Source organism: Ambystoma mexicanum, chromosome 2p (genome assembly GCF_040938575.1).
Source record: "Ambystoma mexicanum isolate Mex_15411 chromosome 2p, UKY_AmexF1_1, whole genome shotgun sequence".
NCBI lineage: Eukaryota > Metazoa > Chordata > Amphibia > Caudata > Ambystomatidae > Ambystoma > Ambystoma mexicanum.
In genome coordinates, this window is record NC_090923.1 from 1,357,801,573 (window position 1) to 1,357,820,242 (window position 18,670).

General features: G+C 44.7%; 1 protein-coding gene across 1 annotated transcript in view; it reads left to right on the plus strand.

Moving 5' to 3' along the window:
• Window positions 1–18,670, plus strand: part of PEMT (phosphatidylethanolamine N-methyltransferase) — a 1,987,238-nt gene that overhangs the window by 726,550 nt on the left and 1,242,018 nt on the right. The window lies entirely within an intron of this gene.

Genomic DNA, 18,670 nt, shown 5'->3' on the forward strand with positions numbered 1-18,670 from the left:
AGTGCCCTGTGGTGTGGGCTGCCTGCAGGGGCCGTGGAGGGTGTAGAGGGAACACCTGGGGGGACCCACATGGCCATATCACGTGTTGCATTCCCCCGCAACACCGAAATCCACGTACCCAGCCAAATCGCGTGTGAAACTTCCCGCGCACCCCTGAAATCCACGTAACCAGCCAAATCGCGTGTGAGACTTCGCGCGCACCCCTGAAATCCGCGTACCCAGCCCAATCGCTTGTTGAACTTCCCGCGCACCCCTGAAATCCACGTACCTGGCCAAATCGCGTGTGAAACTTCCCGCGCACCCCTGAATCCACGTAACCAGCCAAATCGCGTGTGAAACTTCCCGCGCACCCCTGAAATCCACGTACCCGGCCAGATCGCGTGTGGAAATTCCCGCCCACCCCTGAAATCCACGTACCCAGCCAATTCGCGTGTGAAACTTCCCGCGCACCACGAAATACACGCACACGTTATTTTTCAGTCAGTTGGTGTCCGTGTTTGTGGGTACCCCTTTGCAAGTCATTTGTCTTGGAGGGCCACAGTATGGGACGTTCATCATAGCTGTATATAGGTGCTATTTGTTGGCGCTCCTTTTGGCGCACCTTTTTTACAGGCTCAGGGACGCTACCGCCTGCTTTCTTGTGGCGGTCGTGTTTGTGCCTGTGCGCTGCTTTGACCGTGCGCTGTTTTGCCCTATTCGATTCCATGAATACGTGTTGTAGGCGAGCGTGTGGGCGTTCCGCGCACTTGCACCCTGTACTTCCCCCGTGACGCCCACATTTTGGCAAGATGTTCCCCATTCCGAGTGTTACGCCCCGTGTTCCGCCTACTTTTGTTGCGTGCGCCACGCTATGTGCGATTTTCGCTGTGGCCTGTGCGATTTTCGCTGTGACCTGGCGCACGCCGTTAGATGGCCTGTGCGCCAACGTGCGCCGCACACTTTTTTAGCGCACATCAGATGGATTTTTCGCGCACGCCCTTCCATGAATCGATGTGCGCTGCTTTTCGTGCAATTTTCGCACTTGCACTGCGATTTTCGCAATTCCACTGCGATTCGCACGTTTTTGCCCACTTGCGCCGCGCTAATTATTCCATGAATCGGCCTGTCAATCGGGTGTCTGGTGTAAAAATGTTTAAATGGACTGGCGCCAATTTATTTGATAAACAAATTGAAGCAATATCGTCCGATTTGGGCTCTAAGTTTGAAAGATCAATGCTTACTTACTATTCCTAGGCCCAACTGTGTCTCTCGAGGAGACTGTATCTTTTCAGATGCTGGACCAAGACTATGAAAAAGCCTCCGACTTGACTTAAGAAGGACAAATTCTCTACTAACTTTCAGAGCAGGTTTAAAAACCTTCCTGTTCAAGTAGATGCAGTTAATCTGTTGGCTCTTATGTTCGTCACTGGCATGTATGCCTACTCATACTGTTGATTTTGCTTCTCAATTTTTGTTTCCAACTGGGCCAGGATACAATTCAGTTTGTTTTGTGCGCGATACAAATGATTAAAATCAAATAAAAAATCAAAAATCACCCAGCGGCCAATTGGGATCAGGAGACAGGCTCTCAGTCGGACAGGGTCCCAAAACCACAGCTCCTACTGCACGATCTTCGCTGGTGGCTGTTGGATGGCAATGTTTCAGTGGGAGCCCCCTTCACCTGACTTGAGCATACACTGGTGCTGACAACGGACTCCTCCCTTCTGGGCTGGGGGCTACTCTGGAGGGCTATGCAATTCATGGAGCATGGTCCAGGATGGAAGCCCTTCTGCATATCAATCTGTTCAAGCTCAGGGTAGTGGGCCTGATCCTCAAGGTGTTTTTGCCCCTCATCAGGGACAGGTAGGTTTTGGTCAGGATGGACAATTCCGCTACAATGTTTTACCTGAACAAGGAGGGTGGCACCCGTTCACCCCTCCTCTCCATGGAGGCGGTATTGATCTGGGAATGGGCCCTGATGGAGGGGATTTGGATTTCAGCAGTTCACCTCCAGGGGACAGCAATTAAGAAGCGGACCAGCTGAGCCACTTGAGGTTCAACACCTATGAGTGGGAGTTGCACACCGACTCCTTGTTGCCCCTTTGCCAGCATTGGGGGTTAGCAGACCTGGATTTGTTTGCATCCCCTCTGAATTCCAAGTGCCCCCATTTGCTTCATGGGCAGTACGGGGTCTGTGGTCTCTGGGAGATGCCTTCCAGATCTGTTGGCAGGCTGCAGGTGTAATACGTTCCTGCCCATCCCTCTGTTCCAATGGAACCTGCACAGGTTCTGGGCTTCGGTGGGTTGCAGACTCACCCTGATTGCCCCCACTGGCCTTCAAGACTCTGGTCTTCAGATCTGCCGCAGTTGTGCTCCCAGGGCCCCGTCCACCTTCCGATCTCCAGCAGGGGATTCCTGATGCAGCAGCGTGGGACGGTGGAGCATCCGGAAACGGCCAAGCTGGCGCTGGTGGCCTGGTTCCTGACCAGCTGAGTCTCCAACATCCTCAATTTCCAGATGACAACTCGGACATCATTCAACAGGCCAGGAGGCCCTCGACTCTGTCCCAGTATAAGAGTCTGGACCCTGTCACCTGCCCTCTGTATGATGTCCTGGCTTTTTCAGCGCACCTGGTTCTTCTGGAGTTCAGGTGGATACTTGCTGCACTTATTTGGCAGCCATGAGGCTTGAAAGAATTCCCCTGAGCTTTTTGGGGGGGTGCTTTCCCTCAGGCAGGAAGGGGAATATAAGGAAATCCAGAGATGAGGGGAGATTTATTTAATTTAATTTATTTATTTTATGTATTTACTATTCAAGCACCTAATTCCACAGGCATTAGGGCGCCACACATAAAACAAAACATGCAAACAATAACGCATATCAAGCAAATGATCAAGGGAACATCAGAAGAGACCAAGTCCAAAACAGATTCAGATTCATCTTACTTCTTTAACAAGAAGGTCTTAAGTGGTTTTTTGTACACCAAGTAGTTAGATGTTAGCCAACTATCCAATGGCAGATCATTCTGTCATGATCCGCAGAACACGCCCCTTTTCGACCCGTCTAGCGTGCAACATCTTCCTTGTCCTTACATCAGACGTAGCGTATTTACCAATAGGCCGCGCCCCCGTGGGCCCGCGCGTATCAATGCTACTGCAGGCAGCGACTAGACGTGTGCTCCGTAGTTCGCTACACTGTTGTCCTTGCTCCTGGACCTCCTAATTCCATTCCCATTACCCTCTTCCTTCCTCCTTGTTTCCCGGACTCGTGTGCTGTGTGTTTACCCTCTTCGTTCTTGATCCGGGAGTGTCTGAATCCTGGAGCTCTGAACGCACGCTGGAGCTAGAAGAGGCTCACGGGGGCTTATACAAGACCAGGTCCGTGCGTAAGAAGACACCGCCCAAGAAATCCTGCAAGGATCGCTCCCAGGTGAGAAAGGGGGAATTCCGTAACACATTCCAAAGATTAGGACCTAGGGAATAGAAGGATTTCCCCTTGCCCCTTGCTCAACGAACTCTAGGACAATGCTTGAGAATTGGACCAGAAAGAATAAGCTGATTCAAGGGTAAGTGTCCTGCTTCAAGAGGGTCTCAACAAATAATGGAAAAAAACTGATCAAGTTGAATCTGCTGTGAGTGGTGTGAGAAACCAGAAGGTGTCTCACCCACTTGCCCCCGGGATCTGTCATCCATGTGGCCAGGACACGGCCATCGCTTTTGGATCCAGTTCCTGGGGGTGGACGAATGCGGGAGGATCACCTGGGTGAGGGGTCTTTGGGGAGTGGGAGTAGGATGGTGAACAGGGTATAGACTTCCCTGTAACACCTTTAACCCATCCTACGTGGTGGGATACATAGGAACTCCATCCCCGCCCCCTTTTAGAACACAAATACTTTCACTTGGACAACCCACTATGGGAGAAAACAGACCGAGAAGTGTACTTGACGTGTCACAATACAATGGTCAGGCAAGGTCGGGGCAATTACTGACTATCACACATACCTGACTTCCATTAAGCTTCCCCACACGGATAAAAGGCGGAGCACGAGAGCACACTCTGAGGGAGGTAAAGCACACGAGGAAACAGCAGTTTCGAGACAGCAGCTGAACGAGAGAAGAAAGTCTGCAAAATAGGAGGGGAACGCAAGGGGGGAAATTCCCTTGACCTTTCCAACAAGGAACCTTTACTTTCAAGAGCCCTCCAGAATAGAAAGCGTAAGCAGAAGAAACCAGGCTAAAGAATCCTGCATTGTGTGTCGGAGATACCCGGGGCCCTCCTGCGTCATTAATCAAGGCGGGGAGAAGCAGCAGCCGCCGTGGCACCGTCCTTGGCTCGAAGAACAAAGCAGTGTCAGTGAAATCAACACAGCCGGTAAGTTGGGGAAACTGATACAAGACCGGTCTGTGTTGAAGCCAAGATTGCAAGCAGCAACATTGTATGGTGAGCGCTTGAACAAACATTGGTAAAATGTGTGCAATAAAAGACACAAGTAAAGTTGAACTGCTGATGAGTGTTTGAGCTTTGAAAGGAAAAGATACAATACTTTTGACAGCGTGGTCCGGTACCGCATGGGTGCTCAATCGAAGGTCTCTGTAAGGTACGTAGTTGAGAAGTGACAGAAGTGAAAGTTAAGAGGTTTTTGAAGAGAACAAAGAATTGGGAATCAAAGTGGTCCAGCGACCGGTCAATCAAAATCCTATGCACAGTCGAAAGTTTTCGATTTTTGATAAAGTAAAGAAAGTTTAGAAAAGTAGATGCATTTGGTCTGAGCCTGACAGAGGGAGATCAATTGAAGGTATTGTGTTGAAGTGGGCCTGAGCCCGGCGGAGGGTACCCGGGGTGAACAGTGAATCATCTGAGAAATTGGGTATGTGAAAATCCTGAGAACATTGGGTCAAAGTGGGTCTGAGCCCAGTGGAGGGGGACCCGCGGTGAGCAGTGAATCACCTGAGAAATTTTGCATATGAGAATCCTGAGAAGAAATGAACTTTCAATGTTTGTCACATCAGGCTCTTTGAAATAAGAGACTTTGATTGGCAAGGAGACTTTGGCACAGAAGGCCCTGATGCTGAGGTTTTGAACTGCATCCTCATGGTAGAGAAGCCAGAGTGTGTGCTAAGCTCGAGTGTGCCGCCTTGTCCTGTGCTGAAAAAATGGGAAGGGGAGCCAACGACTCAAATATCCCGACATATTATTTCTTGAACACTTTTCTTTTGCATACCATTATTTAGCACACTATTTGTATTCAGAAGTAAGGATTTGTAATAGGTTTTTTAGTATAGGCCCTTTTATTTTGACAAGACACCACTGGGACGGTGTTATTATTGTTTTATGGTTGTAGCTCTTTAGATTTAGGATTAGATGGGCATTTTTCAAACCCAATTGAAGTTCAATAAACACCCTTGAACTGTGATCACTTGTGTCTGTCTTACTGTTTGATACCATACCTTCCTTACAGGGGTCAGTAATGTGAGGCGGACAACTGCTTGTAATTTTCTCAGTATTTGACATTTTATTTTAAATAAAAATTGCATAGAAAACCTACCTAATCCTACTCTACCAGAGAGTTCCCTACTAAGTCTAAGATCTAAGGGAAAATCTCCTAGTATACACAAAACTGGCCGTCACACTAAACAACAGAACAGTTATACCAAATCATATCTCGCTCACAAGGAATGTCCAAAGTCAATTTGTCCCAAGGAAAAGGGAAAAGTCTTAAATCAGTTCTTGAAAAGTTCTAAAGAAACACAAGTTCACTCAAACAAAAATCTACTGGTAACAGTTCCTTCTTCTGACGTTGCTAAGTTTTCTTTCCATAGTTCCACAAAGAAAACAGCACCAATAGTAATCCTGGATAACCTCCTTCCACGCTTGAGATAATAACGTTCAAAGCAAAAGTACCACTTTTGCTTCAACAACAATTCTTAACCCATGCAGCGTCTTTAATATAACTTGTCAGGATGCTTCTTCTAAGGGTTTTTCTTTCTCCTTGGCAACTTCCTTCTACAAATCATACTGTGAAAAGAGGCCCCTTTGCTTCACAGTATATCACTGCTTCAACTACATTCCATAAAAAGTGTTCTGACAGAATTATAGAGAACCACAGTTCTACTGCTTCTGCTGCAACTTCATGCATTGAAAGTTGATGAGGCAACTTAGACGAGACTCTTCAATCTCTTTTAGTAGGAAAGGCACTCTCCTACCGTATGAAAGGGCAGCCTCTTTGCCTCTTCTGTCTGTCTTACAGCTGCCACCAGAATCTGTCTTGGCTTCTAGACTGCTTCTCTCTCAGCTTCAACAGTCTTAGCTTCACAGATTGTTGATCAGTTATTTTAACAAGCACCCAGTTCCCTTAACTAGCTTTATGTACACCTTCCTGTTTCCAGTAGTCACCCAAAGCTGCATTGCCACTCTTCCAGCCTTGGATAACCTTGTCACACTTGTATCAGAGGACTCTGGGTTTGCAACAGCTTCAACAACTTTAAAACATAGGTGTTTAGATCATAATTGGGCTGGGTTCACCTTAAAAAGGATCTGTCTACTGGCTCGGGTAATGCTTGTTCTTCTTGTGACTTCAGCAACTTCTACAACTTTTAAATAATTGTTCTGAATGTTACAAGTGTCAGGTTTCACTTTAGAAACAAATGTAGGTATATGCGATCTTTGATGATGAACTTCCACTTAAACACTTGCGTTCCCTTTTGTTCATGCAGCGTTCTGCTTTATTGTGGATCGGGGAATAGAGGTTCTTAGGCATGACCTCTCTTTGATGTTAAACAGTTTTATAACACTTTGTGAAAGTCAGCTGCTACTTCTTGAATGATTACCGGCAATGTTCCCCTCTTAATAGGAGACACTCAACTACTTTGGTAATAGTTTAAATACAACAATGTGACAAGAAAGGATTTTCTTTCTATGCGGGCACTTTAACATGTGCTGAATAAGTGTGTGATACAATTCCCTTTGTTATGAAGACTTCCCACTACTACAAACAACTTTACTTGCTTCTACTCAAACGCGAGCAATATTTTAACTGGTTACAGTTACCGGCAAGGAGTTTCTTGTGATTCGGAGTTTCATTCACTGGCTCCAAAGTCACAGCGGTTGTGGGCTGCTTCCAAATCCTGATTTTCTTTCTTCTGCTACTACTGCTTCAGGCACTCTTGAGACCCATACCCCTCTGCAGTATGGGTGTCTAGAATCCGTCCTCCACAATGGAGAGCCTTCTTTTCTCCTGCTTTCCTCCCTCAGCTTGCATCTGCACATGGTCCTCGGGTGTTAGCATGACTTCCGCTCTGCATTTACAGCAATTAGGAGCACCTGGAAAGACCTCTAGTTTCTCCCAGTCTCTTCCAATGCAGCTACAGCCAAACAGGGTTTGTGAGCACAGGACCAACTCAGAACCTGCAGATGAAATCTGCTCTTGTCTCGTTCCAGCGTCCCTTCTGTGGTCACACTTCCTAGTGAATTGCCAACCCCGTGCTCTGCTTATTCTTCTGCTACTGCTGCCAACCTTCCAGCTCTTGCTCCAGCTTCTTTCTGCTTCTCCTTCCTGATCCAGCCTTTTATGCCTCTCAGATGGGGCAATTGGCTTTAGGTGCAGGCTCTTAGTGTTAATTACCTGACCGTGCCAAAGGCTGTTAGTCCTTCCTGCCTGTCCTTTACCTCTACATGCTTCTTCAGCCCTCTTCTTCATCACAGTCCCTGAGGGATTCTGGAACATGTAGTCTATTTTAAGGAAATTCAGTTTTCCTACTTCGTTACTATTTCTAACAGTTATTTTACTTCCTCTGATGTTGTTAGAAGAGGGATTATAGGGTTTAACCTTTCTCGAGATAGATAGAGTAGAGAGGGCTGCAATAATGTAATTCTGTTTGGTATACTTTCGGCATTGGGAGAGGATATTTGATTTTAGGGGTACAAAAGACTTGTTCTTTGGATATAACACTTTGTTGGATTATACCCTTGGAGTTTATCCTTCCATCCTTAATAGGAGGTCGAGATATATCAAAATTACAATAGGCCAGTACCTCCTTCAACCCAGTGGTAAGAGTATCCCTCTCCAAGGAGAAATACTGTGCCTCACTCTGCAAAGTATCCCCACTACCCGAGGCCTTGTCTCCACCCAGGTGATCCCCCCACAGTACACCACCCCAAGGATTTGGATCAGGAAGCATCTGCCTTTTGCTGGCCACATGGGAGGAGACTTTGAGCAGGGTGTTAGAGGGGGATCCGCAGGATTCTCCAAACTGCCCTCACAATGTTTCATGGCTCTGCAGCTAGTGTTATATATTCATTGGGGGCAAAGGTGCACAACCTCTAGAACAGAGGGACATTGGCCAACATTCATGTTCTGGTACATCATAAAAGAAAAGGAGAGGAGAAGGACTTTAAGATCTTGAAAGAGCAGATATTTACACTTTGAATAATGGAGCAAAGGGTGGATTATGGTGGAGTTACAAACACAGTGACCCCAAGGAACTCCCCAAAAGAGCTACCAGAAGAACAGAGATGTGGTTCAAGGGCCCAGATTACTGTGTTTTCTTGATCCGTGTTCTGAGACTCAGCTCATTATTTAAAAAGGCGATAAATGAGAGAAATGTCCAGGTGTATATACAACATCTAACAAGGCTCAATGACATGCACGAGAAAAACTCTTTACCAGGAAAAAAAAATAGAGAAATGTCCAGGTGTATATACGACAGCTAACGAGGCTCAATGACATGCACAGGAAAAGCTCTTTACCATGAAAAAAACAGCATGTAGGTTCCTGGGGAGGGAACTGGAGCTGGATAATTTTTGAAAGGGGTCTGTTAGTGCCCAACAGGAGATTTGTTGTTGAGTTATTGGTTAAGTGGTGGCTGAAGTGCCCAAGACCCCCTTTAATTAGAAGTGGGGTTGGAAAGGGAAAGGGTTTAGAATGAGGAGCAGATTGGTCAAGTTGAACTTTGACTGTTCATTCTCCCTTCGTAGACTCCTCTCCTTCTTGCTCCCCATTCTACCCATGGCCCACCTTTTTTTGAACCTTTCTGTAATGGAGGATGAGTAGTAAGCTGTCATTTTCTCAAAGGAAATGCATAAAAGCATTAATCTGGGAGATTTTCTACTCATGATTGCTTTCTTTATACTCTTAATGCATTCCATTTGCATTATAGACATGATTTATTTTTAACAAGGGTCGACAGGTCAAATGATCGCATTTTTTTTTCTTCACTTTTTTATTTTATTTGGGGGGGGTGTCCCCCCAACCCCCTTTTTTTTCTAAAACCCACTTTTTTTTCCCTAAACGAAAACCAAAAAAATATATATAATTTAAAAAAAAATAGATCATTTGACCTGTCGACCAAATTGAGTCGACCATTTGACCTGTCGACCTTTTAGATTCGACCATTTGACTAGACACCGATTACGTGGCCAGGCCATGTCACTCAGTTGCTCTGCCCAGCATCAGTTTTCATGCCTAGCAGGCAGCTACTTGAAGGCTTTAGACCAGCTCCAGGCAGACAGAATTTAGGAGGCTTCTGGTCAAGTGATAAGGCCCTGCCACCCAGTTGCTCCACCCACCACCTATTCACCAGTCCTCCTTAGGTGTCCTCATCTCCCGTCACCATCTGCAAAGGACAGATGAAGACAAGGACCTCACCTGTTTGTGCCTGTTCGGGCCTCATAGGGCAACAGGCTAGACCCTCTATCCTGCATTTCATTTACAAAATAGTTGCAGATACTACTACTATTCGCTAAAAGGCATCACCATGTGTCTCTTCCCTCCACAGCCTATGCCCACCCTCAATAGGGTTTGAATGGACAAGCATCCTGGGCAGACCCGGTAAGCTACCCTAGCAAACATCATCAATATCACCCTGGTCCCCATCTAACACCCACAGAGCACAAGTAATGCCCCTCATGCTGATCAATGCTAGCTCAGCAGTTGCTCACACCGCAGAGATCCCCAGCCTCATCTCCAACAACAACATTGACACCCTCTTAATGATGACACCCTCTTCATCACTGAAAAATGGTTTTCCTCATCTTCTTCCCATGTTTTTGATGTCCTCCACGCCTCAGCCTACTGCATCCAACATGCTGACTGGCCAGGAAGAGCAGGATGCGAAGTAGCATTCATCTACAGAAGTGATTTGCCATGCTAGATAATTCCCTCTCGTTCAAACCACTCGCCTGATGGTTCCCTTTATCTCATAAGGAATGCATCACCTCCCACCTCATCTATAGGGTACATACAGGAACGATTATTTCCTTGCCGGCATCTCCAACGTACTCTCATCTGCCAAATGACCACATACTAATAATGTCTTTCTGTGAGATTTTAACATCACAGAGTCTCAAAACGACAACCACACTCGAAACCCATTTTTTGCTCTGACCGAATCCATGGACCCTAAGCAAATTGTGCTGTCCTTCACACACAACAAAGGCAATACCCTAGACTTAGTCTATACATCATCCCTCCTACTCAACTGCATAGACCCTTTCCCACACGACCTGTCTGACCACGCCACCATCCCACTGTTGATCACTCACTCAACAAAGGTCATGATAAACGCCCCCTCACTCAGTGCCTCTCATTCAAAAATCTTCCATGTCAATGTGCTAGAACCATATTTAGCAGACTTTCCCGCATCAGGGAATGCATCAGTCCTCATAGAATTATAACAACTACACTATGAAACTGATGAACACTCATGCCCCCTTAAAAAACAGCCATACTAAAACCAAACCATCCACTCCTTGGTACACCCCCTAGCTAGCCTCCAACAAATGTTCATTCAGAGCCCTAGAGAAATGGTGGAACAAAAACCCTAACCCTGGAGATCTCGCCAATTTCAAATCTCTCTGTGCCAACTATAGGATTCTGATTACCATGGCAAAAGCTGATTACTACCCCACCACCATCAAAGTAGCCCCTAATAGGAGCCGAGCCCTCTTTGAAGTAGTAAAGCACTGTACCACACCCTCACCCGACCCTGAGGTGCCAGCAACTCAGGGAAAATGCAACAGAATCAACATCTATTTGATTGAAAAAATAGACAAAATCTGACAGCTCATTGAATCAACCTTCCACAGCATTAACCCCCTGGAGCCCAGCACACACACCGACCCTCTGGACTGAATTCTCTCCACTCTCTCCCCTAGGCCTCCTAAAAACAATCTCCTCCCTCAAACCTACTTTCAACTCTGATGATACGGGCCCGGCACTCTATCCCACAGGATCTGTAGCGCTCTCTGCAGCTCGGTATTCCCGCACAATTCTCACGGCTCACAAATCTCTCAAATCGTGGCTTTATTAACAACAACTGACCAACCTACTGTTGAAAGATGCTGCTCTCGAGTTACATCTACGCTTTAAACAATAAAATAAAAACTAATAATATACCTGGCTCCACTGCCATTTGCATTTCTCCAGGTGCTCTGGCGGAGCTGAAAGAAAAGAATGGTTGAGATTAGTGGGGGCACAGGGAGAAATCCAAGACAGCTATGCTCTTCTGTTGATGCACGCAGGTTGGAAGTACCCTGAGCTCTACGTGCAGGTCAATTTCTAGGTGTTTTGTGTCAAGTTCATAGAGGCATGCGTGTCCAAAGGGGAGTCTTGTCTGTCCGTGGTGCTGGATGCATTGACCCGGGGTGTAGTATATAAGTTGGTTGTATAGCTGTAGTGTTCTGATGGTTGAAATCTGTAGGGACGGGAGCTCAATTGCTAAGTGTGGGTGCCTTAGTTGTTATGAGTAATGTGTGTTCGACCATAGAATTTGAGTGTCTTAGTGCAGAGAGCAGTCAGACCCTTGAATGAGCACAGAAATCTGACAACCGCTTATAACAGTTCATAACATGTTATAGTATTGAATGAAAAGGCATGACAGTCATTAAAAGTCATGGAAACGTGGAAAATGCCTTAAAACCCAGAGTCTTCCCAGTACTTCTTTCATGTTAGCCCCTTGAAGACAGGTCCTATTTCACTTTCTCACATTAACACTGTCAGAACCCATCTCTCGCTCTCTCTCTCTCTCGTTCTCTCTCTCTCTCTCAAGAATAGATACATTTTTTTTTATTGTGATTTAAACCAAAATGTTTTTTTTTCACAGGTACCAGGAAAAAAAACAAAAAATACATTTTACAAAATTTCTTATCTTCACAACTTCAGTTCAGATAAATAGACAAACATATTAGTCTTAAATAAAACCTGTCTGTTGTAAAACTCTGACCACATTTATGGTCAAGGCCGTTTCATGGCCCGAAGTCATTCTCACCCAAAAATCATCAGATGTCAACCAGTCACTTGAGCAAACAAAGTGTTCCAGATATTTCTTTCGAGCTGCCCATGTACCTTCACAGAATCTTAACAAATGCTCCAATGACTGATTTTTGGGATTTTGACATTGGGGGCATAAATGTCTGCTTCTTTCACCCCAACCCCAACGAATTAGAGCCTCTCCTGTGTGGATCAAACCCAGGCGAAGTCTGAGAAAGTTTTGCCTCCATATTGCGTCCGGGAGCTTCATCAAATAGTTTGCTACAGAGTTAAGTATCTTATCAGTCGGGGAGAGCAAGGGTGCCACAATAGAGGATCGTGTGTGGTCAATTGTCTTTGTCCAATCGAATAATAACAGTTCCTTCTTGATCTTCATGGGGTTTGTAATTAAAGTATCTATGTTACTATTACTTCTGGTAAGAATTCCTTGAGATACTTTTTTGAGAAGCCTGTAGTGTTCCCGCTGAGTCTCGGCTCAAATGTACTTGGAGATCTTCATATAATATGTTTCGTCTTGGATTTGTTATCAGATTATAGAGTGATAAAAGCTTCCAATCGGCATGAACTCCAAGTGAGGTAAGGCCGAGCTCATATCGCAGGCTAGCCATTGGTAGACTATTTGCAAGATGTAATGCTTTTTTCCAAATCTTTCCCTCTATTATCTGCCAATCCATAGTCCAAGCCAAAGGTTTTGCCTCTATGCCGTATAAGAGAATTGGCACGATTTTTGCTCGATAGAAGCGAATGGTGGGAAGAAGAGAGAATTTACAGTACTGCTTAATTATTTTCTGTAGTTGGGCCACCAATTGTGTGCATTTTTGTAGCATCTCTGCCCACATCGTGCATACAAGGTCTAGCCCAAGTAAATCACCTCCTCAATTACAGGAATTCGTATGTCCCCCATTGACCACCCATATTTCTCTCCTCTACCACCTTTTCTTCCAAAAATCATAATTTTAGATTTCTCCAGGTTAACTTTAAGATCATTTTCTGTCATATATTGATCCAGAGCATTTAACAACCTCTGAAGGCCCACGGGTGTCCTGTCCAGGAGGACGATATCATCTGCATACATGAGCCACTTTATTGGATTTGTGCCTAACCTGGCACTGCCCAATGCTGCAATGTCGACCTCCTGTCCAAAGTCTGCCAAGTAAAAACTGAACAAGAAGGGAGCAACCATACATCCTTGCCTCACCCCCCTCTTCACCAGGATGTGTGTTGATAAATACCCCTCTGCGTTTAATTTTACTTGGACCGTATTTCCTTTATGAAGTGAAACCAAAATATCAATCATTTGGGCTGGAGCTCCCCTGTCTCTTAATTTAAACCATAGTCTGTCCCGATTTACCAAATCAAAAGCGCTTGATAGATCTATAAGTGCGCCATATAATTGTGCAATTTTCCCCCCTTCCTTAATACTGCAAAGAGTAGAAAGTACTATGCCATTTAGGGATGTAGAATGACCCTTTCAAAAGCCAATCTGTTGTTTTGGAAGAATGTTATTTAACTCAGCCCAATGTTCCAGATCTCTCAACACTAGACTGGAAAACAACTTACTTTCCACATCAAGGAGGGTAATCGGTCTATAATTCAGGGGATCTCTTCTGTCCCCCTTCTTGAATATTGGGACAATAATTCCCGTTTTCCAAGATGACGGGATCATTTTGAGCCCCAAAATCCCATGAAATAGGGTGTTTAGGAGATAAGCCCACCTTTTGGGGTTTCGCTTCAAAACTTGATATGTTAAACCACTTTTGCCAGCCGCCCTTGAGGCTGAAGACTTTTTTATAAGGGCATGAATGTCCTCTCCCGTTATGTCCAAGTTACACTGGACTCCCGAGATGGGAAAAGGTAAACCCCCTCTCGGCTTAGTGTATTTCTTTGAAAGGAAATTTACCCACTCCAATTCTGTGACCATATTTGACAGGGCTCCGGCTTGGTCCATTGATTATTGATTAATTAAGAACCGTGAGTTCTTATTTGGGACCGCTTTGATCATAGTTTCTCCGTCTTCCTGGGCGCGGGACATTCAGTGTTGTTTCGACCATTGTTTATACGTACTTCTGATGGACTTTATTTTAATTTCTCTGATGGCTATAACATGTTCTTCCCTTCTAATGGCACTTATTGCCCACCGCATCTCACGTTTCTTTTCCCAAGTTTGCTTATCAAATGTGTGTTTATGGATTTTTCTCGTTTGGCCTACCACAGGTTTTGGAGCCTCAACCGACCACAAAAAGTCATGGAAAACGTAAGGATTGCACATGTCTTTCCGTTTTCTTTCGCTTAGCTCTTGTTTACACTTATCTAGTGCTTTATTCAAGTCCTCTCCTTCCCTCTTATATTTAACTAACCGATTGTTCTGATTATTTACCACTGTGCACTCAATCTGCCGCTTTACCTTCCTGACATTATTCCATTTTACCGACATTTCCAGTTGTTTGTGGTCGCTTGTATCTCCTTCTCTTACTCTCATATTTTCACATTGAACAAACATACCTGGAGACATAAACATGTAGTCTAAAATAGATTCTGAAACTCACTGGGACCATGTACTTGCCGCTGGAATGTCTCCCTCTAGGGATCCATTCCCCATTTCCAGATCCCATTCTTTAAAAAAGGATCTCCACACTTTTCCATTTGCGGAGATAGCTTTATAAATTGCTACACCTCTCCCTTTACCAACTTCCACACATTGGGAATTTAGATCGCCTACCACCAAAACATATGCTTCGGGGTAAGACAATTTTATTTCAGTCAGCACGCTAGAAAGAAAGTCCAGAAAAACAGTAAGCTTTGAACACGCGGGATTCCAATATAAGTTTACTACTGCTATTTGTTTTGACCCTTTAGATGTTAAGGCATCACATATTACTGCCAAAATCCCCTCTCGTTCGTCTGAGATTATTTTTACTTCTTTGAAGAGAGTGGCTTTACTAGGCCATTAACAGACCTCCCTTTGGCCTTCCTTTCCCGATGGTTGTTGCTGATTGAATGATCATTATAAAGCCCTCTAGTTCTGGCATATTAACCAGCCATGTCTCCTGTAGGAGAAACAGGTCGTTTTTTCCAAATACCTCTGATCTCATATTGAGGTTCCTAAACGAACTGGAGCCCCGCGTGTTCCAGCTCACTACACTCATACTCTCCCAACTAAAGACAGGTCTCACCCATGCCCAATTTCTGGCAGACTTGTGTTAAAATCTCTGGTGATAGTGCCCACATTGACCGTTTGTCTTCATCCAATTTATCGTGGGGAGCCACCGATGTTCCCTTTACTTGATCTTTTTGTGTTTTCACTCCTTCATTCCCTCCCTTCCTTCTTCCTTCCTTTACCCCAGTGTCTACTGGAATAGTTTCATATATAGTTAGACCTTGGCTCTGTAAAAGGACTGCTGCATCCAATACTGCCCTTGCCCCTACCTTGGATGTAAACCCCACTTCCACAAAATGGGTTGCTTGACTTTCAGGGAATTTAACATATCACTTGTGAAAATAAATAAAGGTCTGGTATCTTTTTAAACAGTATCAAAAGTGACCCTCTATTTAGATATTTACAAGTCATCTTGTCTTTATGACCCCAAAGCCAAAGCCGCGGTACTGCAAACGGGTTTATTTTAGACAAGGCTAATTTTCTTTCAACCCTTCCTTCTTGCTCTCCATCCTTTCGCCTTTCAGACTCTTTATACTTTGATTGCTCTAACAGAGGGTTATTTACTACAGCTTCTTCTGATGATAGTGATAATGGCAATTCCCCTTGGGCCATGGTTGGTAGTAAGCTTTCTCTTGCTCTTTCATCTCCTCTTTCCAGGGCTTCAGATGCTTTATTTGTCTTTTTTGGACCTTGCAGGAATATCGGAGCTATTTTTAATGCAGGGGCTTTTATCTGGGGCGGGTTTATGGGAGCCCGTTTTGCTCTAGGAAGGAAGATGGGGGCCCACTTTATTGATTTCTCTGCAATCAATGGTGGTATCATACCCGCAACTGGGCCAGTTCGAATTTCTAAATTTTCACAACTTACTTGCTATGTTTGTATTGCCACTGTTTTCTTAGATAGTTCTTTAATGTCGAGGTTCGATTGTTCCCTTGTCTTCTTTTGATTGAGTTCCAACCCCATCACAGCAGGCAGCTCCATCTCCAAAACTGGGAGCAATTGCTCTCCTTTGTTCTTCTTCTTTTTATTTTGCTTGTTGGATAGATAAACTAAGTTGTTAATAAACTTGTTTGTATCAGTATTAGTCGCTTTCTTTCCTTTCATGTTTTTTTATTTCTTTTCTTGTCTGGGCAATTGCTGTGATTTATGCCTTGCGTTTTTTTGTTTCTTTTTTCTCCCCCTCTTCTTTGTTTGTGATATTTATTCTTCTTTGTCCTCTTCACCATCATTTTCATTACCCATATCGCTTGATTTCGGGGGAGAATTTTCCTCTATGTAAATCACCTCGTCTTGTGGATTAGCCTCCGCCAGATGGGCTAGGCGGCAGATCTCTTCCATCACTGATGAGGATAATGGTGTATCATCCCAAGTGACTGAAGGTTGTTCTTTCACGGGCTCGACTAATAAAAGTGGTTCTTGTCCTTTATCATTTCCTTGCATCTGAGTCAAGTTATACAACATTGACTTAGTTTCTTTTCCATCTACTCCAATGCTTTGAAGCATTTTATTAATGTTGGCTATCTCCATATTCTGGGATGCCAAAGTTCCTGTCAATGATGTTATCGAAGGTAGAATTGTATTATTTATAGCAGAAGTAAGGCCCATTATTGAGGACTCAAACAGGTCAAAATCTTTAGATATCTCTAGCAAGATTCCGGTGTGGGCTTGGGTGTCACTCTTTGTTGCCTCCAGGACCCCTACCAAGGAGTTAAGGACAAAATGCAGCGCTGTTAAAGTGATCTCGTTTGCCCTAGGTTCCTTTGCTGGGGGTCTTACTGAAGGAGTCTGTTCATGTATGTTTATATGAAAATTCGTTCCCAACTGGACCTCTGGGTCCCTTCTGTTATGTATTATTTAATTGAATGGGGAAACAGGATCTGACGCAATGCTAGCAGACAGATTGCTGCCTTCTGAAAAGTCAAGGCTTGCCATTTGCAAAGAAATGTTTCTCGTTTCATCTACAGAGATTGCATTGCAAATCATGGGAGTTTGTGCACCCTCTCCTTCTTCATTCCGGCTTCTCTGCCCTCCTCTCTGGAAATAATGATCTATGGTCCCTTTAATATTTGAGGTTGTAAGTGTATAATCTTTACCTCGTTTGAGCGTTGAAACCAGGGAGGAAGCTGTATGTCCCGGGTCTACCCTTCTACTCTGGTGTAAAAGAGTAGGGTTATGTATTTGTGCATGAGTTAACCCGGGCTGCCCTGTGGGAATACACATTTGCAGCTCCTGCAGGGTGTTGTCGTGTTGCATTGAAGCGTGATGATTTCTAGGGCTCTCCACCTCCTGATCCTTATGCTCTTCCCCCGCTGGGCAGCTCCTCAAATTATATCTCGTTGCCATGATAGTTTCTCAATTGCTCTGTATATGTAAATGTCAAGTAAATTTCGTCTAACGGGATCAAAGAGGTCAAAGCCTCAACAGTCTCCCATTTTGCCTTTGTTCTAACAGAATTTGATTTCCAGGCACATGCGATTATAGATGGTTCTTTAGCTCTGGTGCCCAGATATTTCAAATGTCTGTATATTATTAATGGTAGCGCACAAAGCAGTCAAACAATTACGTCGAGGGGGACTTACTTGGGTTTTCCACTAGCGACGTCTTTGTGTCTGGGTGTATCTTAATTGCCTCGGCCCAGGGCCAGCGTCCAGCCAAACAGCAAAACAGACGGCAGCCCTTTTCGCGGCAGGGCTTATAGATACATTTTACTTGTGTGCTACAAGGATTTGGGAATTGGCAAGGCTGTCTGCAGATTCCACTCATTACCATAAGCAAGGTGTGAAGGGTTATGGGTGGAAAGACATTTTTATTCAGAGTAACAGCTGCTTAAGCTATTGAGACTCCAGGTTCCCATTTCAATCTCCTTAGTATCTAGGTTTGGCTGAGTGCCATCCCAAACCTCAATCTAACTTGCTTAGCTGCTGTGCTCAGTGGCCAGCTGGGACTTTTGCCAATCGGATGGCATTTGTCAGGCAATCAGGGCAGGAGCCAGAAACGCTGGTCATTTATCCCAGAAGTTGATCCCAGTGTCTCTCACAATCTCCTCTCGCACAGTTCACACAGCCAAAGGCCAAAATGAAATCCCTCCCCATCCACAATCCCTCACCTGGTTTTGCGGCCGTTCATGACTTCAATTTTAGAATAATACTGAATCCTTGCCAGGGGTTCGTCATTGTGAAATGAAGAGCAGGAAAAATACAAGTTGGAGAGTTGGAGTCTGGAGTCCTTAAAGTGCACCATGAAGCTGGGTTAACGATCCATTAGGCCTA